The following is an 8,886-nucleotide window of genomic DNA, read 5'->3' as shown; positions in this document are numbered from 1 at the left end:
CTTCAACTCCCAGAAGCCCCAGCCAGCTTGGCCAAGAGTCAGGCATTCTGGGAGCTGAAGTCCAAAACATCTGGAGGACCACAGTGTGGGAACCACTCTGGTATAGGTCATGAAAAGCTCTCAAAGACCACATCTGGTCCAATATACACTTCAGGAATAATTCAGTCTGAGACCACTTTAACTGCCCTTGCTCAGTGCTATGGAATTCTGGGAACTGCAGTTTTGTGAGACAACACTGAGCCTTCTCTGTCAGGCACGATAAACTACAGCTCCCAGGATTCAGCAAACTTGTTTTGTATGTTTTTACTGATTTATGTGCTGTTATATGCATTTGTTTTAAACTGTATAAGCTGCCTTGAGTCCCAGTTTTGGGGGAAAACAAGGGATGTATATGAATATCACGAGTCTCATCTGTTATCCTAAAAGGCGGGGAGACATTAGGGGTCCCATAAGCAGCGACAGCATCTCTTTAAAATTTGGGAGAATTATGCATCCTATTACCCTGTTTTTCTAACTTGTATGCAGAACATATTGTGAGAAAAGCAGGCTTGGACACAGAAGAAGCAGGAGTGAAAGCAGGAGGAAGGAATATCAACAGTCTGAGATATGCAAACGACACCATAATACTAGCAAAAAACCTCACAGACCGGGAACAATTACTAAGGAAGGTCAAAGAAGAAAGTGGAAAGGCAGACTTAAGGTTGAACCTAAAGAAAACCAAAATAATGATCACCAATGACCTTCAGTAGTTCAGCTTAGACAGTGAAGAAATAGAAATAGTGAAAGTATTCCCATACTTGGGATCAAATGTTGATAGAAATGAGGATTGCAGCCAGGAAATCAGAAGACGGTTAAGAATGGGGAGGGTGGCTACGAAAGAAGTAGAAAAGATTCCAAAATGCAAACTGAGCACAAAAGTCAGAACCACCCAAGCCATCGTATTCCCTATTATTACCATGGATGGATGTGAGAGCTGGGCAGTCAAGAAAGAAGATAGCAAGCAAATCCATTAATGTGAGATTATGTGGGGCTGGAGGAGAGTGCTGAGGATCCCATGGAGAGCCAAAAGGACAAACAAACGGGTCCTAGAGCAGATCAAGCTGGAAACCTCACTGGAAAAGGCCAAGATGACCAAACTGAGGCTGTCGTACTTGGGACACATCATGAGAAGGAAGGACTCATTGGAAAAGACCATAATGCTGAGAAAAGTGGAGAGAAGCAGAAAGAGAGGAAGGCCACAGGCCAGATGGAGGGGCTCTATTCAGGAGGCCACTCTGGGTTTTATGGGGTTGCAGGCACTAAGCAGAGCAGTGAAGGACAGATGGTCTTGGAGATGTCTCATCCATAGGGTCGCCATGAGTCAAGATCGATTCGAGGGCACTTAACAACAAAATAGCTCAAAAGGAGGCTTGTGAGAGGAGGTAACTATGGGGATCTTCCACCTATGTCTACCAGTACTAACTGCAGAGAGTACTCCAGTTTAAGTAAATAAAGTGCTTTATTTAGAAAATATGCAAGGGTGCACGCAAACATACAAAAGCCCAGGTGGCCTTAAGAATCATACAAAGCTATTTGCAAGAAGGTTGTAGAGGTTGGATGGAGAGAATTTGCAGAGGGCAATAGTTACCTTTCCAGGAGAGAAATCCATGGAAAGCACCAGAGCCCTCTGACGAAGAAAGCTAAATACAGTCGGCCCTCCTTATCCACTGATTTTTTTATCCACAGGTTCAAGCATCCACGGCTTGAAAATATTCCCAAAATTCATAAATTCCAAATAGCAAACCTTGATTTCCCATTTTATATAAGGGACACCATTTTACTATGCCATTGTATTTAATGGGACTTGAGCATCCACGGATTTTGGTATCCACTGGGGATCCTTGAACCAAACCCCAGGGGATACCAAGGGCCCACTGTACAACTACAGCCAGCCTTCCATATTCATACATTCAATCCTCCATGGCATGGAAATATTTTTTATAAAGACAAATTCCAAAAAAGGAACGCTTGATTTTGCCATTTTACTACAGCATTGTATTTAATGGGACTTGAATATCCATGGATTTTGGTATCCATGGGGGGAGGCGCGTACCTGGAACCAAACCCCAGTGGACATGTAGCTCATGAAACTACAAATCCCAGGATTCCATAGCTTTGAGCCATGTGGTAGTTAAACATTGTCAAACTGCATTAATTCTGCAGTGTAGCTGCAGCCACAGAGAAAGGAAAGGAAAGTGGTGGTGATGGAGGACTCCAGTGGCAGAGAGTGGGTTTCATGGCAAAGCTGGGAATCGCATCCTGGTTTCACGACAAAGTGGTGTCAAACTACATTATTTCTACAGTTTAATTGCACCCTTATTCTTCGTTACGATCATAGACTTGGAAGAGACCACAAGGACCATCCAGTCCAACTTCATTCTGCCATGCAGGAACTCACAATCAAAGCACTCCCAATAGATGACCATCCAGCCTCTGTTTAAAAACCTTCAAAGGAGGAGGCTCCACTACTTTCCAAGGGAGCATCTTCCACTTTCAAACAGCTTTTACTGCCAGGAAGTTCCTCCTAATGTTGAGGTAGAATCTCTTTTCCTGTAGTTTGCATCCATTGCTCCGTGTTTTAGTCTCTAGAGCAATATGACACCCCTTCAAATGCTTAAATGCCTTCCTCGGGTGTCTTCATCAGCGTCAGGTTCACCTATTCAAAGGAGACATTTGAGTTTAAATAACTAAAAAAATAAATTCAGATATGATCCATCAAATTTGACTTTTGTTTGTTTTCAGGCTTTGACGCCTCTTCAAATGCACCATATCTGTCAAGCAGTGCCATTCTTTCCGCTTGAGGCCAGACTGAAGAATGGATGTGCAAAACCATCCCCAATGTCTAGTTCATTTCATCCAGATGTTTGCATTTTAAATAATTTAGAAGCTATTGTAGGAAGCAGACTTCAAAGCAAAGAGACAGGAGTAGCAACATCAACCCCAAGAAGCGGCATAATGAAGCCTCGGACAAAGGCATCGCGTCGGGAAGGATGAAGGACAGAGATTAAACGCTTCTCCCTGGAATAAATTACTCAGCCTTTCAGAGGTGATGTGAGACTAGAGATTTTGCACGATGAGACCCATGAATATGAAAATGTGCCCTTGTGAGCATGCCTTCTGTTGTGGTACAGGTTGCAGACTGAAGTACAGAAACAGTTTATCCAAAGATAAAGTCTGTGTGAGAGGAGTGGGAGTAAGAGAAGAAGAGGTTTATTTAAGGAATCTGAGAAAAAAAATATTCCAAATACTGGTAGGATTTTATTTGGAGAAGTACACTTAGTGTATACAAAGAAAGAGAAAGAGAGAAATGAGAAAGAATTAATTTTCTTCGGGTCAGTTCCAGGTAGTTGTTGCTGTTGTGTCTTCAAGTTGTTTCCAATTTATAGCATCCTCAATATGAGCCTATCATGGGGTTTTCTTGGCTAGATTTGTTCAGGGAAGGGGGTTGGGGTTGCCTTTGCCTTCTTCTGAGGCTGAGAAAGTGTGCCTTGCCCAAGGTCACCCAGTGGGTTTCTGTGGCAGAAGTGTGTTATCCAAAAAGGTAAATGGGCTGGAACTGTGTCAATGTCTTTAAAGATTTTGGAAGCAATTTAACTCAAAAGATGCTTTGCGAGAGGCTGGGTAACTTGAGGTTTGTTTTCACCTATGTTTACCGGTACTAATGTGAGAAAACTCCTGGCTGAATGAAATGAAGCAGGTTTTTATTTTGAAATCCAATACCCAGAGATAATTTTGCCACTTCTTTCCTCTGAAATCTAGCCTACAGCACCTGGATTACAATAGCATAGCTTTTTGTGGGTTTTTCAGGCTTTGTGGCCATGTTCTAGAAGAGTTTATTCCTGATGTTTCACCTGCATCTGTGGCTGGCATCTTCATTTGGATTCCCATGCATCATTCTGAAGATGCCAGCCACAGATGCAGGCGAAACGTCAGGAATAAACTTCTAGAACATGGCCTGCCTGAAAAACTCACCAAAAACTTCACAATACAATAGAAATTCAAACAGTCGCACCATACAGAGCTAACCAAAAGGAAATGTGGAAGTGGGATAGTGGAGGTGGAAGGTTGTAGAGGGGTCATATTTACCAGTCCTGCAGACAGATCCACAGAAAGCGAGGGATGGCTCAGACGAAATCCAAGGACGACACAGTGAGCAAAGAAGACTCTCTGTGCTCACAGAATTGGGACTGATATTTATACCTGATACCTAGGTTCTAGGGATACTTGGTGATATCTTGCAAGTAAGAAAGACCTGATGCTCTGAACAGAACCCGCAGTGGGAGTCTGGAATGACTGATTGTTTAAACTTTGGATTTACAAAACAGTTATTAGATTTAGGATAACCCCAAGGTTGTTTGGGAACATGGCAGAGGGTAGGTAGGAAACCTTGTCTTACTTACCCTAGTGCAATGAGATCTCTATGTCTGTTAGTGCAAAAGGATACGCAGGAAGCCTGGGGGATAATGGAATGAACTACTACTTAGCTCCTCCACACGCCTTTGGAGCCACATGCCTTTCTCATAGGAAGCTTCCCTGTGTTTCAAAGGCCATCTACTTTGTGGGACTTTGGAAAAATGACCGCAACTAACTGCTTGCTAAAAATAACTTGCCAAGATCTCAACAGACTTTTCCGTTAGCGTAGTACCACTGTTGAGAGCCAGTGTGGTATTGTAGTTTGAGTATTGGGCTAGGGACCCAGGAAAGCTGGGTTCGAATCCCTGACTTTGGGCAAGTCTTCAGCCAGAGAGAAAGACAATGGCAAACCTCCTCTGAACAAATCTCGTCAAGAAAATCATAGGTTAGGGCTAACGTACACCAGAGTTGATGTGAAGGCACATTACGACAAATAGCACTGATATGTTTTGTGTGTGTGTGTGCATACATATGTGCCTTCAAATTGCCAGTTGAGTTACAAGGACCTCATTAATTTCGTAGAGTTTTGGTAGGCAAGGAATACACAGAAGTGGTTTTACCAGTTCCTTCCTCTGAAATAGAGCCTACAGTATTTGAGATTCATTGGTTGTCTCCCATCTAAGTACTAACCAGAGCTGACTGTGCTTAGCTTCCAAGATCAGACAGCATCAAGTTCCTTAAACCAACAGAGTTCTGGGCTGCATCAACAAGGAGTATACTGTCCAGACTAAAGAAAGCAGTATTTGTGTCGATTTAGGGCAATCCCATGAATTTCATAGGGTTTTCCTAGGTAAGGAATACCCAGAGGTGATTTTGCCAGTTCTTTCCTCTGAAATTTAGCCCACAGCAGCTAGAATTACTTGTTAGTCTCCCATCCAAGTACTAACCATGGCTGACCCTGCTTAGCTTCCAGGATCAGAGGGGAAGGATCTTTCAGAGCACAGGATTCTTAAGAACTGTTAAGCTCCTTTTTTACATCTCTGTTTGCCCACCAATTTGTCCAGGAAAATCATTCCATTGGAGCCCTTTCCATTCATCTCATCAAGCTAAAAATTGCATAACAAGATGCAGATGGGTTTCACATCCATTTACAGAATTTTGTAATTGCGTGCCGTTGAGACATCCCAGGCGGCTTCACAAGCAAGCAGGAGAGGGAAAGATGTAGCAACACAACTCCCACATTTTAGTTTCCATGCATCATGTGCTGAGCATCACACGCTGTGTTATATTTATGCATACAGTCTGGAGACCTGAGGGAGAGAAGAATGGGAAGAGCCACATGGGCGAATGTTTGTCTTTCTGAACGCCTACCACCGAGGGACTTACGATGCATCCCAAATCGGATGGAAATTCCCAGCAAGTTTGTACATCAGTGGTGTGCAGTGAGTCCTTGGTATCAGCTGCAATTGGGTTCCAGATAGCATTTTGGCTGCAGGAGTGTGCAGCTGCAGCCAAGTCTACATAGGGACCACCAAATGCAGTGTTCAAACATGAATCAAGGAACATGTGAGACACTGCAGACTGGGCCAGCCAGAAAAATCAGAAATAGCAGAACACGTTATAAACCTTCTGGGGCATAAAATGCTATTTGAAAGCATTGAAATTCTGGACCATGCCAACAACTATCAGTTCAGAATGCGTAGGGAAGCCATTGAAATCTATAAACACGTCAACAACTTCAACAGGAAAGAAGAAACCCTTAAAGTTTGGCTATCAGTCCTGAAAAAACCCAAAACCAAGAGCCAGCAGATGCAAATGGAAAACCACCCAGGGCCAGGCTTTTTTCCCATCAGACAATGGATCATTCAGTAAATGGACACCTGGAGGCCTTGCCATTCAACAACAGAACAATACACAGATTAACATGTAAATCACTTCCTCCAAACTAACAGTATATATACCCCAATCTCTTCCATGGCAGCATTCTCTGCTGGGGAAATGTCTTTAATAAACTTTTCCAGGACACAGCCTCATATCCCCCCAAACCCACAAAAAGCTGGATGGCCATCTGTCAGGGATGCTTTGATTGTGAGTTCCTGCATGGCAGGGAGTTGGACTGGATGGCCCTTGGGGTCCCTTTCTACTCTGGGATACTATGATTTTCATTTTTAATCGAAGTAATGTAATTCCAGAGACATAAAGCTGCACTCGGCGGTTGTGCTGAGCTTTCTCCAAGCTGTCATGTTTAAAAATGTCTTTGTCAGTTCACCATCTGTCGTTTAATCAATTAATTAATCAAATATCTAAAGTGGGGAGGAGGGGAGTTTAATCATGTTTTGAACCTTGGCTGGTGCATTGTTTTGATATTATATTTCTGTATCAGTGTATTTTGACCAATCAACCAATCAATCAATCAATCAATCAGTTTTATTTTAAATAAAGTAAATTTAATTAATTAAGCCAGAAATAATTAAATAAGCGAAGTGATGTGTTATCAAGCGTGGCAATCTTCCACCCACTAGACTGGCAATAAGCCCAACTGAGAAAAACAGGGGTCGTTTCTGATTAATTGGCTTACTGGAGAGCCAGTGTGGTTTGAGCGCAGGACTCTGGAGAACAGGGTTTGAATCTCTGCTTGGCCATTGAAACCCACTGAGTGTGAGTTTGGCAAGTTACACTCTCTCAGCCTCAGAGGATGGCAATGGTAAACCGCCTCTGAACCAATCTTGCCAAGAAAACTCCGTAAGTCGGAAACAACTTAAAGGCACACAACAACAACAACAACACCAGGGGCTTAGTGTTGTGAGATACTGAAGAAAGTGCAAGATAAATCCTACTTCAGTAAGCAAATAATACCACTCACTGTTGCAAACAACACCACAAAGGTAAATGCTGAACAGAGGCGGGATGGCCATCTGTCAATGGGGATGCTTTGATTGAGATTTCCTGCATGGCAGAATGGGGTTGGACTGGAGGGCCCTTGTGGCCTTTTCCAACTCTATGGTTCTATGACGTCTATGAAAAAGTCACCAGAAGGGTCCTCAAAGCCACTCATTTCATGTAGTTATGCTGATCCATACCAAGCAAGCAGCAGGACGTGGCTTCTGCACATTCAAGACCTCGGCTGCAGAAATAACTTGGTTTGACACCTCTTTAACTGCCATGGCTCTGTGCTTTGGGGTTCTGGGAATTGTAGTTTGTTGTGGCCCCAGAGGTCTCTGATAGGGAAGGCTAGATGTCTCACAACACTATAGTTCCAAACATTCTGTAGCACTGAAGGGGCATCAGACTGGATCATTTCAGCAGTGCAGATGCAGCTCTGGTGCTACAACAAACTACAATTCCCAGAATGCCATAGCATTTAGCCTTGGCAGTTCAAGCGGTGTCAAACCAGATTATTTCTGCAGTGCGGATGGGCTTTTTGAAGCGTTTCTCCTTTGATTCCCGGAAGGAAGCATTGCACTTGGGTGCATCTCTGCTGCGGAGGTCATGCAGGGTGACCCCACTTCAACTGCCCTGTGCTTCTGTTGTCCTTCCAAATCCTGGGATCTGGAGGCACCTGACTCTTCCAGCAAACAAGCCTTGCAAAACTGCAAGTCCTCGCATGCCATAGTATGCCCCTCAAGTGGTGCCAAAGTGGCATGATTTCTGCAGCCTCGATGCCCTCTTGTAGTGGCACTGCCCCCTTTACTCAGAGGCAAGTCCCATAAAGTGGATGGCAGTTAAAAGGGCCTTCCTTTGAAGTAATATAGTGCCCTTGGCCAAGAGTAAGGCTGCCCATGTAGGCCTAGTCCCAAAGTGGGATGGAGGCTGTCCAGTCTGGAGAGAGAGAGAGAGAGAGAGAGAGAGCTCTTGCGGCCCCTTTGAGCCTGAGTGAAGGCCTGAGCTTTCTTCTTCCTAGGCGGCCGTCTGCTTCCTCAGATGCAGCGCGTGTCGGACGGACTCCAACTCTGGAGCCCTGGGTTCGAATCCCTTCTCAGCCCTGGAAGCCCAGCAGGCAGGAAGCTGGAGGAGCTCTAGGCCAAGGGGAAAGGCAGGGGCTCCCCATTTGGAGAGGGCCTCCCAGAGACTTCTTCCCAGCTGGGCCCTTGGGAACAGAGCCTCGCCCGCTGCCCTTCCCTGGCTGCCTCTTGGTCCGGGCCACACTCTCTCAGCCTCCTCGGGGCCCCCAGAAGAGGCAGCTTGGCCAAGCTGAGAGGGGGCCTTGGGGCCTCCTCCTCCTCCTCCTCCGGCGCCAGGATCGGGGCCCAGATGGGACCCTGCTCCCTTGGCGCCCCTCAAGGCCTCTTGCTGCCCCAACGGAGAAAGAGCAGCAGGAGGAGGAGGAGGCGGCTCCCTCGCCTGGGCCTCAGCAGGTGCGGCGGCGGCGGCGGCGGCGGCGGGAGCGGAGTCCCCTCCCCGCCAAGGAAGGAGGAGCAGGAGGAGGAGGAGGAGGAGCCCCCAGCGGAGCCGGCGGCGGCGGCGGCGGCACCGGCCTCCAAGCGCCCAGGAAAG

The sequence above is a fragment of the Sceloporus occidentalis genome, unplaced genomic scaffold (genome assembly GCF_023333645.1).
Source record: "Sceloporus occidentalis isolate IW3139 unplaced genomic scaffold, rSceOcc1.0.p SCAF_7, whole genome shotgun sequence".
NCBI classification, from domain to species: Eukaryota; Metazoa; Chordata; class Lepidosauria; order Squamata; family Phrynosomatidae; genus Sceloporus; species Sceloporus occidentalis.
Note: the sequence above shows the minus strand (reverse complement) of the source record.